A 10,928-nucleotide genomic window follows, 5' to 3' on the forward strand; every position below is an offset into this window, starting at 1 on the left:
AATAATTGGCATTATAATTGTTGTGGCATTCTGTAGTAAAGGAGGACTTGTTAATTGTAGCTTTCAGAGCATGTCCTCCCTACTCCAGCATTGTACCCTAATGGGGTTTCTCACCTGAGTAAGACTTTGATCAAGAGGGTAGTAGTGACTCTGATGAGCATGGTTATGAACTTACCAATATTGGGATGAAGGGCAAACCTAATGAAAGGATAAACACAGCAAAGTAAAGAACTATCATGACTTTATACGTCTGTATGTTATTTAGATATCCTATTTATGGGTCTACTAAATACCAGTTCAAATTTTACTACAGTAACTTCTAACTTCAAGAAACATGGAAATGTTACAATGCACAGAACCACTTTTAGATGGGTAAAATTTGGAGAACAGCTTGATAATGATTCCCTCCCTCTGTGCAGCCTCTCTGCCACTGATTTCTCTAAATAGCAAGTACTGTAAATACTGCAGCATGTATTTTGCTCCTCACACTATATTTTAGTGTATGACATTAATAATATGCTATAGACATCTTGAAAGTCACAAAAGCTTTACATTCTTTAGCCCTTTAAAAATGTCTACTAATGAAGTAATTAAGAACTGGTAAAACCCAGATCTCATTTATCAAAATTGTCTAACTTGGCATCGTTGCCCATAAAAGCCAGTCAGAGGTCAGTTTCATAACTTAAATTGCTTTACAAAAATGAAAGTTGAAATTTTATTGGTTGCTATGGGTAGCAAGGCCAGTTCTGAAGCCTACTCTGTATCTGTACAATTTGATACACTTAACATTACCATTGACCTCAGAAAGCCCATACCTGAGGAACCTTTAAGGGCTCCATTCTAAAGGGTTTTTCCATCTTTCTTGTGCTTAATACATTATGGTAGCATATTAAATAATGTCTTAACAAGCAAATTCAGGTGCTGGGGCTCAGACAACAAGTGCATAGACATGCTGTATAAAGGGATACCTTTACAGTGTATCCTCCAATGATGTGAGCCATGTATACATCATTTTCTGCCTGTTGATGTCACATGAGCAGCTGCATCTTATAGCAGTACAGTATTGTTGTATAATGTATAATAAACCAGACACTTTTTCCTTTGTCCTGCCTTGTGTTCTGCATGAGTGTATAGGAAACTGGGTTTTGATTTCTTACAGAGTTTTATAACTTTCGTTACAGTAAATTCTGTTTCTTTACCGAACGCACCTACGAAATACTACTGAATAATGTCATATCATTTCATAGTCATTTATATGTGATTGGCACACTCATGCTGACCAGTGCCTTTATGTAGTAAGATTAGTTATGGACAAGCAATACTGGACTTTAATTGCACTGTATAAATGAGATGAGAATGAATTGTTTGTACGCCTTTATGTGACACTTTGGTAAAACTATGTTTGTTTCATAGGTTCCTTAGCTTGAATTGTCCCTTTTATTTGAGCTAATTTTATACTCTTGTATTCAGTGGAGACTTAGCATAGTCAGTATGTATAATGCCTTCCAAAAATAAAACCGAATCCCCTCAATAATAGGAGACAAGCGGGTGATTCTACAAAATGCTTGTTGGTCCAGACCAAACGTAAGGAAAACACTAACCAACAAATGAGCACGATCCCCTTGGTTAAAATGAAGTTTGACCTTTTTTTTTTAACGCCTTAGATTTCATGATGTTCACTTTTAAGTTGAACTTGTAGCTTGGACTTTAAGGTAGCATGGCTCTGTCACTATCATTCTATTTATCATTGTACAGCAGTGTACCGCTGATGAATGAGGCACATTGTATTAGACTAGTTCAGTTGTTGGTAATTGTTGGTAATGACGACCTGAAAGGTGTACTAACTTGTATTTTCCTTTGTTTCAGCTACAACAAAGTAATTTTTAACTTAAGTGTGAATGAGGGCTAGGGACATAGCCACAAATATGTTTTAAGTGTTTGCCATACCATAAACAAGACAGAAGCAATATTATTTATTACATTGGTATAATGTCATCCATGGTTTGTGTGATGTATAACTGTTTACAAAAACACTAACTTGTATTTAACTTGAAAAAAAAAGTGTCTTGTGTGGTGTTCCTATGAAGCTGATCTTATGTCTGTTACTAAACTCAATCTGATTTTTTATGGAACTTAAGAACATCTGTGATAGCACTAATGGAATTCTGCTTTTACCAAGATACACTGTACATAACAGTCATGTTTTGACATCCTAAAGCTATCCACGAGTCTTCAAAATCGAACTATCCACCTATATGTAACACTAAAATTTCTGTATGTTAAGCAATACTTCAGTATACTGTAATGACTTTACCAAAAAGTTCAATGAAATAATAAAAAAAAAGTTGAGGTTATAAGTCACCCAAGTTGCCCATCTGAAATCACTGAACAATCAGAATGTACTGTTATTTAGATGAGCTTCAAATTCTTTTATCTTTCTGTATTTTATTTTTTATTTTTATTAGTTTATTTCGATCTAACAGGGTAGATAGAGATTAAGAAGAAATACAGGAGTCACTAACGCTTATTATAAACTGCACAATGCACCCAGTGCAAGATATGTGTGCCTCTTTTGGAACAGAGGTGGGCTAGATCTAGAAGCTAATGTAACTTGTGAGCTCTAGATCAGAAGGAACACAAAGCATCACTGGTGGTTCAACGTATCTTTACACAAATTAACCTTAATGGCACTGTGGCAGACCTAGCCCTTACTTTTATACTTTAGTATGAACTGATGCGAACTTTGGTAGTGACTATTTTTTTTATATATATACTTATGTATGTATCTATATAAATATATATACATATATCTATCTCAAGCATCGCATCTTTCAGGTCTTTGTGTATGGCTTCTTGAAGCCTCATTGTAAAATACTATGTGGATGGGGGTCTCTCACATCATAGATGTGGAAAGTATAATTTTATATTTGTATTTTCAAATAAATACGTTTGTGAAAGGTTTCCATCCTCTACTGTGGTCCAGATATCAATGTGTTTGTCTGACAACAACAAAAAAAGAGAAATAAAATAAACTGTTTTGAACATGTGCTGTGTGTCATTTCAAGTATTTGATTTGTATTACTGCTCTTTTTCTAGATAAATATGTTGAAAAATGATGACCCAGAAATTATTATTTTTTGTCTTAGTAGTTGCTTATACTTGTTAATATTCATGCATAGTGTCAACGAGAACACCGCACTATTTTATTTTCTTCTCGGAAATGTCCTTTACAGTACATTTTTCAGGCATACTTTGACATCTGGGGGAGTTGCACAACATGGAAGATAAACGGGGCAGAAAGGGTTTAGTAAAATGTTTTACTCACTAGTGGCATCACTGTCTTTATAAAGCACAATAGATCTTATAAAGCATTATTTTGTTTGTTATTGTAAGCGAAAAGTGAAAAAAATATTATTACATTCTTGTTAAATACAAGATTTTAGAAAAATGGCTAGATTAATTCTAAAAAGTAACACAGGATTTTGCTAATGGTATATGCCACTCGTTTATATTGCCTGTAGTTAGGGCACCATAAAACTGCTGACAGATTCTCTTTAAATCATGTACTGTTGAGTTAGGTCTACATAGAGCACAGTAGGTTGCAGAATCTGCATGCGTTTCCCATGTTGTGAATAGAGATGAACAAATCTATTAAAGGGCTTCTGTCACCCCACAAAACTCTTATTTTTTTTTTTTGGATAGTTACATTCTTTATAGCGCGATATAGGAGAATATAATCTTATCACTTACTTTCATGCGGCTGTTTCTTTAGAAAACGAAGTTTTATAATATGTAAATCCGGTCTCTACCAGCAAGTAGGGCGTCTACTTGCTGGTAGCCGCAGCAGAAAACCGCCCCCTCGCCGTGTTGATTGACAGGGCCAGCCGTGATCTCCTCCTCCGGCCGGCCCTGTCAGTATTTCAAAAATCGCGCGCCTCTGTATATTCGGCGCAGGCGCTCTGAGATGAGGAGGCTCGTCTCCTCAGAACTCCCTCAGTGCGCCTGCGACGTCTTCTCTTTCGGTGATGTCATCGGCGCAGGCGCACTGAGGGAGTTCTGAGGAGACGAGCCTCCTCATCTCAGAGCGCCTGCGCCGAATGAACAGAGGCGCGCGATTTTTGAAATACTGACAGGGCCGGCCGGAGGAGGAGATCACGGCTGGCCCTGTCAATCAACACGGCGAGGGGGCGGTTTTCTGCTGCGGCTACCAGCAAGTAGACGCCCTACTTGCTGGTAGAGACCCGATTTACATATTATAAAACTTAGTTTTCTAAAGAAACGGCCGCATGAAAGTAAGTGATAAGATTATATTCTCCTATATCGCGCTATAAGGAATGGAACTATCCAAAAAAAAAAAAAAATGAGTTTTGTGGGGTGACAGAAGCCCTTTAAGATTCAGTTCTTTTCAGGTTTGCTGAATTATTATTTATTTTTTTATTCAGTTTGGATATGAATCGATTCTACACAAACCAGAGAGAGAGAGACTAGTATGCTACTTTGGTTTTCCCTGCAATATATATGCATTGTCTGGGGCTACTGTTATTCATTATGTAGAGTGCCTAGTATGCATAGTACGTTCAGGCCAAGCAATGGTCCTCTGGAATTCTAGGAAAGATATTAAAATTAGTTTTCCTAAGCCTTTCTGATGCCAGCAGATTTAAGATTTGCAAAGTTTCTTTGCTCAGCTCTGTTAAAGGGTGGTTACACAGAAAGAGATGGATTTCTGGTATAAGACAGTTTTTCTTTTGGAAAGGAGTATAGCTTGTATGTCTTTTTTCGACAAAAGCATTACATAAAATCTTATTATGAAAGAGCACTGATTGAACAGTTTGAGGCTACCACCGAAAACTTAGTGGAAAAAAATAGGAGAAAATTGATCTGTGGAAGAAAGCCTCACCAAATACAGTTGCATCTCAATAAATTAGTATATGATCTAAAAGTTATTTTATTTCAGTAATTCAATTCAAACAGTGAAACTCATATATAGATTCATTACACACAGAGTAATTTATTTCGAGCATTTATTTCTATTAATGATGATTATGGCTTACATTTAAAGATGAGCAAAGTTTTAAAAAATTCCATTTGGACGCTTCAATGAATTCTTCCCAAAAATTCATTTAATTCCAAATTAATTTGTCATGAAACGCATTAAATCAGCTATATCCCGGCCTGCAGGGAGAGTGTATCTCGGTGAACATCACTATGCATTGCAGCAACATGCATAGCTAGTCTATTCTGGTAGTAAAACAATTACTGTGCGTCGGTATATGGACATTGCCATGAAGGCCACAAACACTCCTAGCTAACTAGAGATGTCCTTGCAGTTCGCCCGGCGGTAGTTTTGGATGTCCGCCCCTGCCATATTCTTTTGCATTGAGCCGAACTTTGACCAATGACACATCAATCAGGTGGGACAGGACAGCCTATTGAGACATTTCAGCACATGGACACACCCCCATCCTATAAAAGAACCTGATCTAGCAGCCATTTTACATTCTATGTTTTGCGTGTAGGGAGAGGCTGCTTTGTGGAGCAGGGACAGTTTGTTAGGGACACCAAACGCTAGCTAATAGGGCCACAAAAGTCCTGTTAAGGACTGGTATATGTGTGCTATCAATAGGTGTGATATACTGAGGGGTGTGATATACTTATAATATACTTTCTAACATAGTCAGGTCCATAAATATTGGGACATCAACACAATTCTAACATGTTTGGCTCTATACACCACCACAATGCATTTGAAATTAAACAAACAAGATGTGCTTTAACTGCAGACTGTCAGCTTTAATTTGAGGGTATTTACATCCAAATCAGGTGAACGGTGTAGGAATTTTAACAGTTTGCATATGTGCCTCCCACTTGTTAAGGGACCAAAAGTAATGGGACAATTGGCGTCTCAGCTCTTCCATGGCCAGGTGTGTGTTATTCCTTCATTATCCCAATTACAATGAGCAGATAAAAGGTCCAGAGTTAATTTCAAGTGTGCTATTTGCATTTGGAATCTGTTGTCAATTCTCAAGATGAGATCCAAAAAGCTGTCACTATCAGTGAAGCAAGCCATCATTAGGCTGAAAAAAGAAAACAAACCCATCAGAGGGATAGCAAAAACATTAGGTGTGGCCAGAACAACTATTTGGAACATTCTTAAAAAGAAAGAACGCACCAGTGAGCTCAGCAACTCTAAAAGATCCGGACGACCACGGAAAACAACTGTGGTGGATGACCTAAGAATTCTTTCCCTGGTGAAGAAAACACCCTTAACAACAGTTGGCTAGATCAAGAACACTCTCCAGGAGGTAGGTGTATGTGTGTCAAATTCAACAATCAAGAGAAAACTTCACCAGAGTGAATACAGAGGGTTCACCACAAGATGTAAACCATTGCTGAGCCTCAAAAACAGGAAGGCCAGATTAGAGTTTGCCAAACAACATCTAAAAAAGCCTTCACAGTTCTGGAACAACATCCTATTGACAGATGAGACCAAGATCAACTTGTACCAGAGTGAATGGAAGAGAAGAGTATCGAGAAGGAAAGGAACTGCTCATGATCCCAAGCATACCACCTCATCAGTGAAGCATGGTGGTGGTAGTGTCATGGCGTGGGCATGGATGGCTGCCAATGGAACTGGTTCTCTTGTATTTATTGATGATGTGACTGTTGACAAAAGCAGCAGGATGAATTCTGAAGTGTTTCGGGGAATATTATCTGCTCATATTCAGCCAAATTCTTTAGAACTCATTGGATGGGCGCTTCACAGTGCAGATGGACAATGACCCAAAGCATACTGCAAAAGCAACCAAAGAGTTTTTTAAAGGAAAGAAGTGCAATGTTATGCAATGGCCAAGTCAATCACCTGGCCTGAATCCGATTGAGCATGCATTTCAATTGCTGAAGACAAAACTGAAGGGAAAATGCCCCAAGAACATGCAGGAAATGAAGACAGTTGCAGTAGAGGCCTGGCATAGCATCACCAGGGATGAAACCCAGCATCTGGTGATGTCTATGCGTTCCAGACTTCAGGCTGTAATTGACTGCAAAGGATTTGCAACCAAGTAATAAAAAGTGAAAGTTTGATTTATGATTATTATTCCGTCCCATTACTTTTGGTCCCTTAACAAGTGGAAGGCACATATGCAAACTGTTGTAAATCCTACACCGTTCACCTGATTTGGATGCAAATACCCTCAAATTAAAGCTGACAGTCTGCAGTTAAAGCACATCTTGTTCGTTTCATTTCAAATCCATTGTGGTGGTGTATAGAGCCAAAAATGTTAGAATTGTCGATGTCCCAATATTTATGGACCTGACTGTAGAAAGTATATTATAGTGCATTTGTATTGTGAAGCAGTTGTGTGCGGTTCTGCTGCGATACCGCAGCTATATAGAGGGACAAGTGCTATTGGAACAACTAATTGCAACGGGTGCGATATACCTGCTTCCACAAAATACTGATTGAGGGGTTCGATACACCTGTTTCACCAAATATTGATTGAGGCCTGCGATATACCTGCTTCCACAAAATACTGATTAAGGGGTTTGATATACCTGCATCCACAAAATACTGATTAAGTGGTTCTATATACCTGTTTCTACTGAATATTGATTGAGGCCTATGATATACCTGCTTCCACAAAATGCTGATTAAGGGGTTCAATATACCTGTTTCCACCAAATATTAATTGAGGGGTGCGATATTCCTGCTTCCACAAAATACTGATTTAGGGGTTTTATATACCTGCTTCCATCAAATACTGATTGAAGCCTGCGATATACCTGCTTCCACAAAATACTGATTAAGGGGTTCTATATACCTGTTTCCACCAATTATTGATTGAGGCCTGCAATATATACCTGCTTCCACAAAATACCAATTAAGGGGTTTGATATACCTGTTTCCACCAAATATTGATTGAATGGTGCGATATACCTACTTCCACAAAATACTGATTAAGGGGTTTGATCTACTTGTTTCCACCAAATATTAATTGAGGGGTGCGATATTCCTGCTTCCACAAAATACTGATTAAAGGGTTCTATATACCTGTTTCCACCAATTATTGATTGAGGCCTGCGATATATACCTGCTTCCACAAAATACTGATTAAGAGGTTTGATATACCTGCTTCCACAAAATACTGATTAAGGGGTTCTATATACCTGTTTATACCAATTATTGAATGAGGCCTACGATATATTCCTGCTTCCACAAAATACCGATTAAGGGGTTCAATATACCTGTTTCCACCAAATAATGATTGAGGCCTGTGATATACCTGCTTCCACAAAATACTGATTAAGGAGTTCTATATTATCGTTTCTGCCGAATATTGATTGAGGCCTGCGATATACCTGCTTCCACAAAATGCTGATTAAGGGGTTCAATATGCCTGTTTCCACCAAATAACGATTGAGTGGTGCGATATACCTGCTTCCACAAAATACTGATTAAGGGTCCATTCACACGTCCGTTTTTTCTTTTCTGATCTGTTCCGTTTTTTCAGGAACAGATCAGGACCAGATTTGGACCCATTCATTTTCAATGGGTCCTGGAAAAAATCGGACAGCACAATGTGTGCTGTCCGTTTCCGTTGTTCCGTTCCGCATGTCCGAAAAAATATAAAACATGTCCTATTCTTTTCCGCAAAAATCGGATCCTGGACCAATACAAAGTCAATGGATCCGCAAAAAACGGAAGACATTCGTATGTCATTACGTATGTCATCCGTTTTATGCGGATTCCGTTCCTGGAAATTAGGCTTCCTCCCCAGTATTAAATGTGACCAGTGCGGCCCCCCTCCCTCTATATTCATTGGTGGCCAGTGCGGCAGTGCGGATTCCCAGTAAGTATTCTACAGATGATTTTTCACTTCGTGAAAAACTCAGATCCGACAGTATATTCTAACACAGAGGCGTTCCCATGGTGATGGGGACGCTTCTAGTTAGAATATACTGAGAACGGTGTACATGACTGCCCCCTGCTGCCTGGCAACACCCTATCTCTTACAGGGGGCTGTGATCTGCACAATTAACCCCTCAGGTGCTGCGCCTGAGGGGTTAATTGTGCATATCATAGCCCCCTATAAGAGATCAGGGGCTGCCAGGCAGCAGGGGGCAGACCCCCCTCCCTCCCCATTAAATGTGCCCAGTGCGGTCTCCCCCCCCCCCCCCCCCCCATCATCGGTGGCCAGTGCGGATTCCCAGTATTAATAAATGTGCCCAGTGCGGTCTCGCCTCTCCCCCCCCCCCCATCATCGGTGGCCAGTGCGGATTCCCAGTATTAATAAATGTGCCCAGTGCGGTCTCACCTCTCCCGCCCCCCATCATCGGTGGCCAGTGCGGATTCTCAGTATTGATAAATGTGCCCAGTGCGGTCTCACCTCTTCCCCCCCCCCCATCATTGGTGGCAGCGGAGAGTACCGATCGGAGTCCCAGTTTAAATCGCTGGGGCTCCGATCGGTTACCATGGCAGCCAAGACGCTATTGCAGTCTTGGCTGCCATGGTTACTTAGCAATAAATACAAGCATTATACTTACCTGCGACTGCGAGCTGCGATGTGTGTCCAGCCGGGAGCTCCTCCTACTGGTAAGTGACAGGTCTGTGCTAAAAGCAATGCGCCGCACAGACCTTTCACTTACAAGTAGGAGGAGCTCCCGGCCGGTCAGACATCGCAGCTCGCAGTCGCAGGTAAGTATAATGCTTGCATTTATTGCTAAGTAACCATGGCAGCCAAGACTGCAATAGCGTCTTGGCTGCCATGGTAACCGATCGGAGCCCCAGCGATTTAAACTGGGACTCCGATCGGTACTCTCCGCTGCCACCAATGATGGGGGGGTGGGGGGAAGAGGTGAGACCGCACTGGGCACATTTATTAATACTGGGAATCCGCACTGCCACCAATGATGGGGGGGGGGGGGGGAAGAGGTGAGGCCGCACTGGTCACATCCGCACTGGCCACCAATGAATATAGAGGGGGGGGGCCGCACTAGTCACATTTAATAACAATGAATAACAAGGGGCAGTCATTTACACCGTTCTCAGTATATTCTAACTAGAAGCGTCCCCATCACCATGGGAACGCCTCTGTGTTAGAATATACTGTCGGATTTGAGTTTTCACATGTTTCCGTTTTTTGCGGATCCGCAAAAAACGGATGACATACGGGAACATTTTCAGGAACAACAGATCCGCAAAAAACGGACCGAAAATCGGGATGTAGAAAAATACGGACGTGTGAATGTAGCCTAAGGGGTTTGATATGCCTATTTCCACTAAATATTGATTGAGGCCTGCGATATACCTGCTTCCACAAAATACTGATTAAGGGGTTTGATATACCTGCTTCCACAAAATACTGATTGAGGACTGCGATATACCTGCTTCCACAAAATACTGATTAAGGGGTTTGATATGCCTATTTCCACAAAATACTGATTAAGGGGTTCGATATACCTATTTCTACCAAATATTGATTGAGGCCTGCGATATACAGTGGATATAAAAAGTCTACACACCCGTTAAAATGTCAGGTTTTTGTGATGTAAAAAAAGAGAAATCATTTCAGAACTTTTTCCACCTTTAATGTGACCTATAAACTGTACCACTCAATTGAAAAACAAACTGAAATCTTTAAGGTAGAGGGAAGAAAAAATATAAAGATAAACTAATATGGTTGCATAAGTGTGCACACCCTTAAACTAATACTTTGTTGAAGCACCTTTTTATTTTATTACAGCACTCAGTCTTTTTGGGTATGAGTCTATCAGCATGGCACATTTTGACTTGGCAAGATTTGCCCACTCTTCTTTGCAAAAACACTCCAAATCTGTCAGATTGGGAGGGCATATCCTGTGCACAGCCCTCTTCAGATCACCCCACAGATTTTTAATCGGATTCAGGTCTGGGCTCTGGCTGGGCCATTCCA

This window comes from Bufo bufo, chromosome 3 (genome assembly GCF_905171765.1).
Source record: "Bufo bufo chromosome 3, aBufBuf1.1, whole genome shotgun sequence".
Taxonomy (NCBI): Eukaryota; Metazoa; Chordata; class Amphibia; order Anura; family Bufonidae; genus Bufo; species Bufo bufo.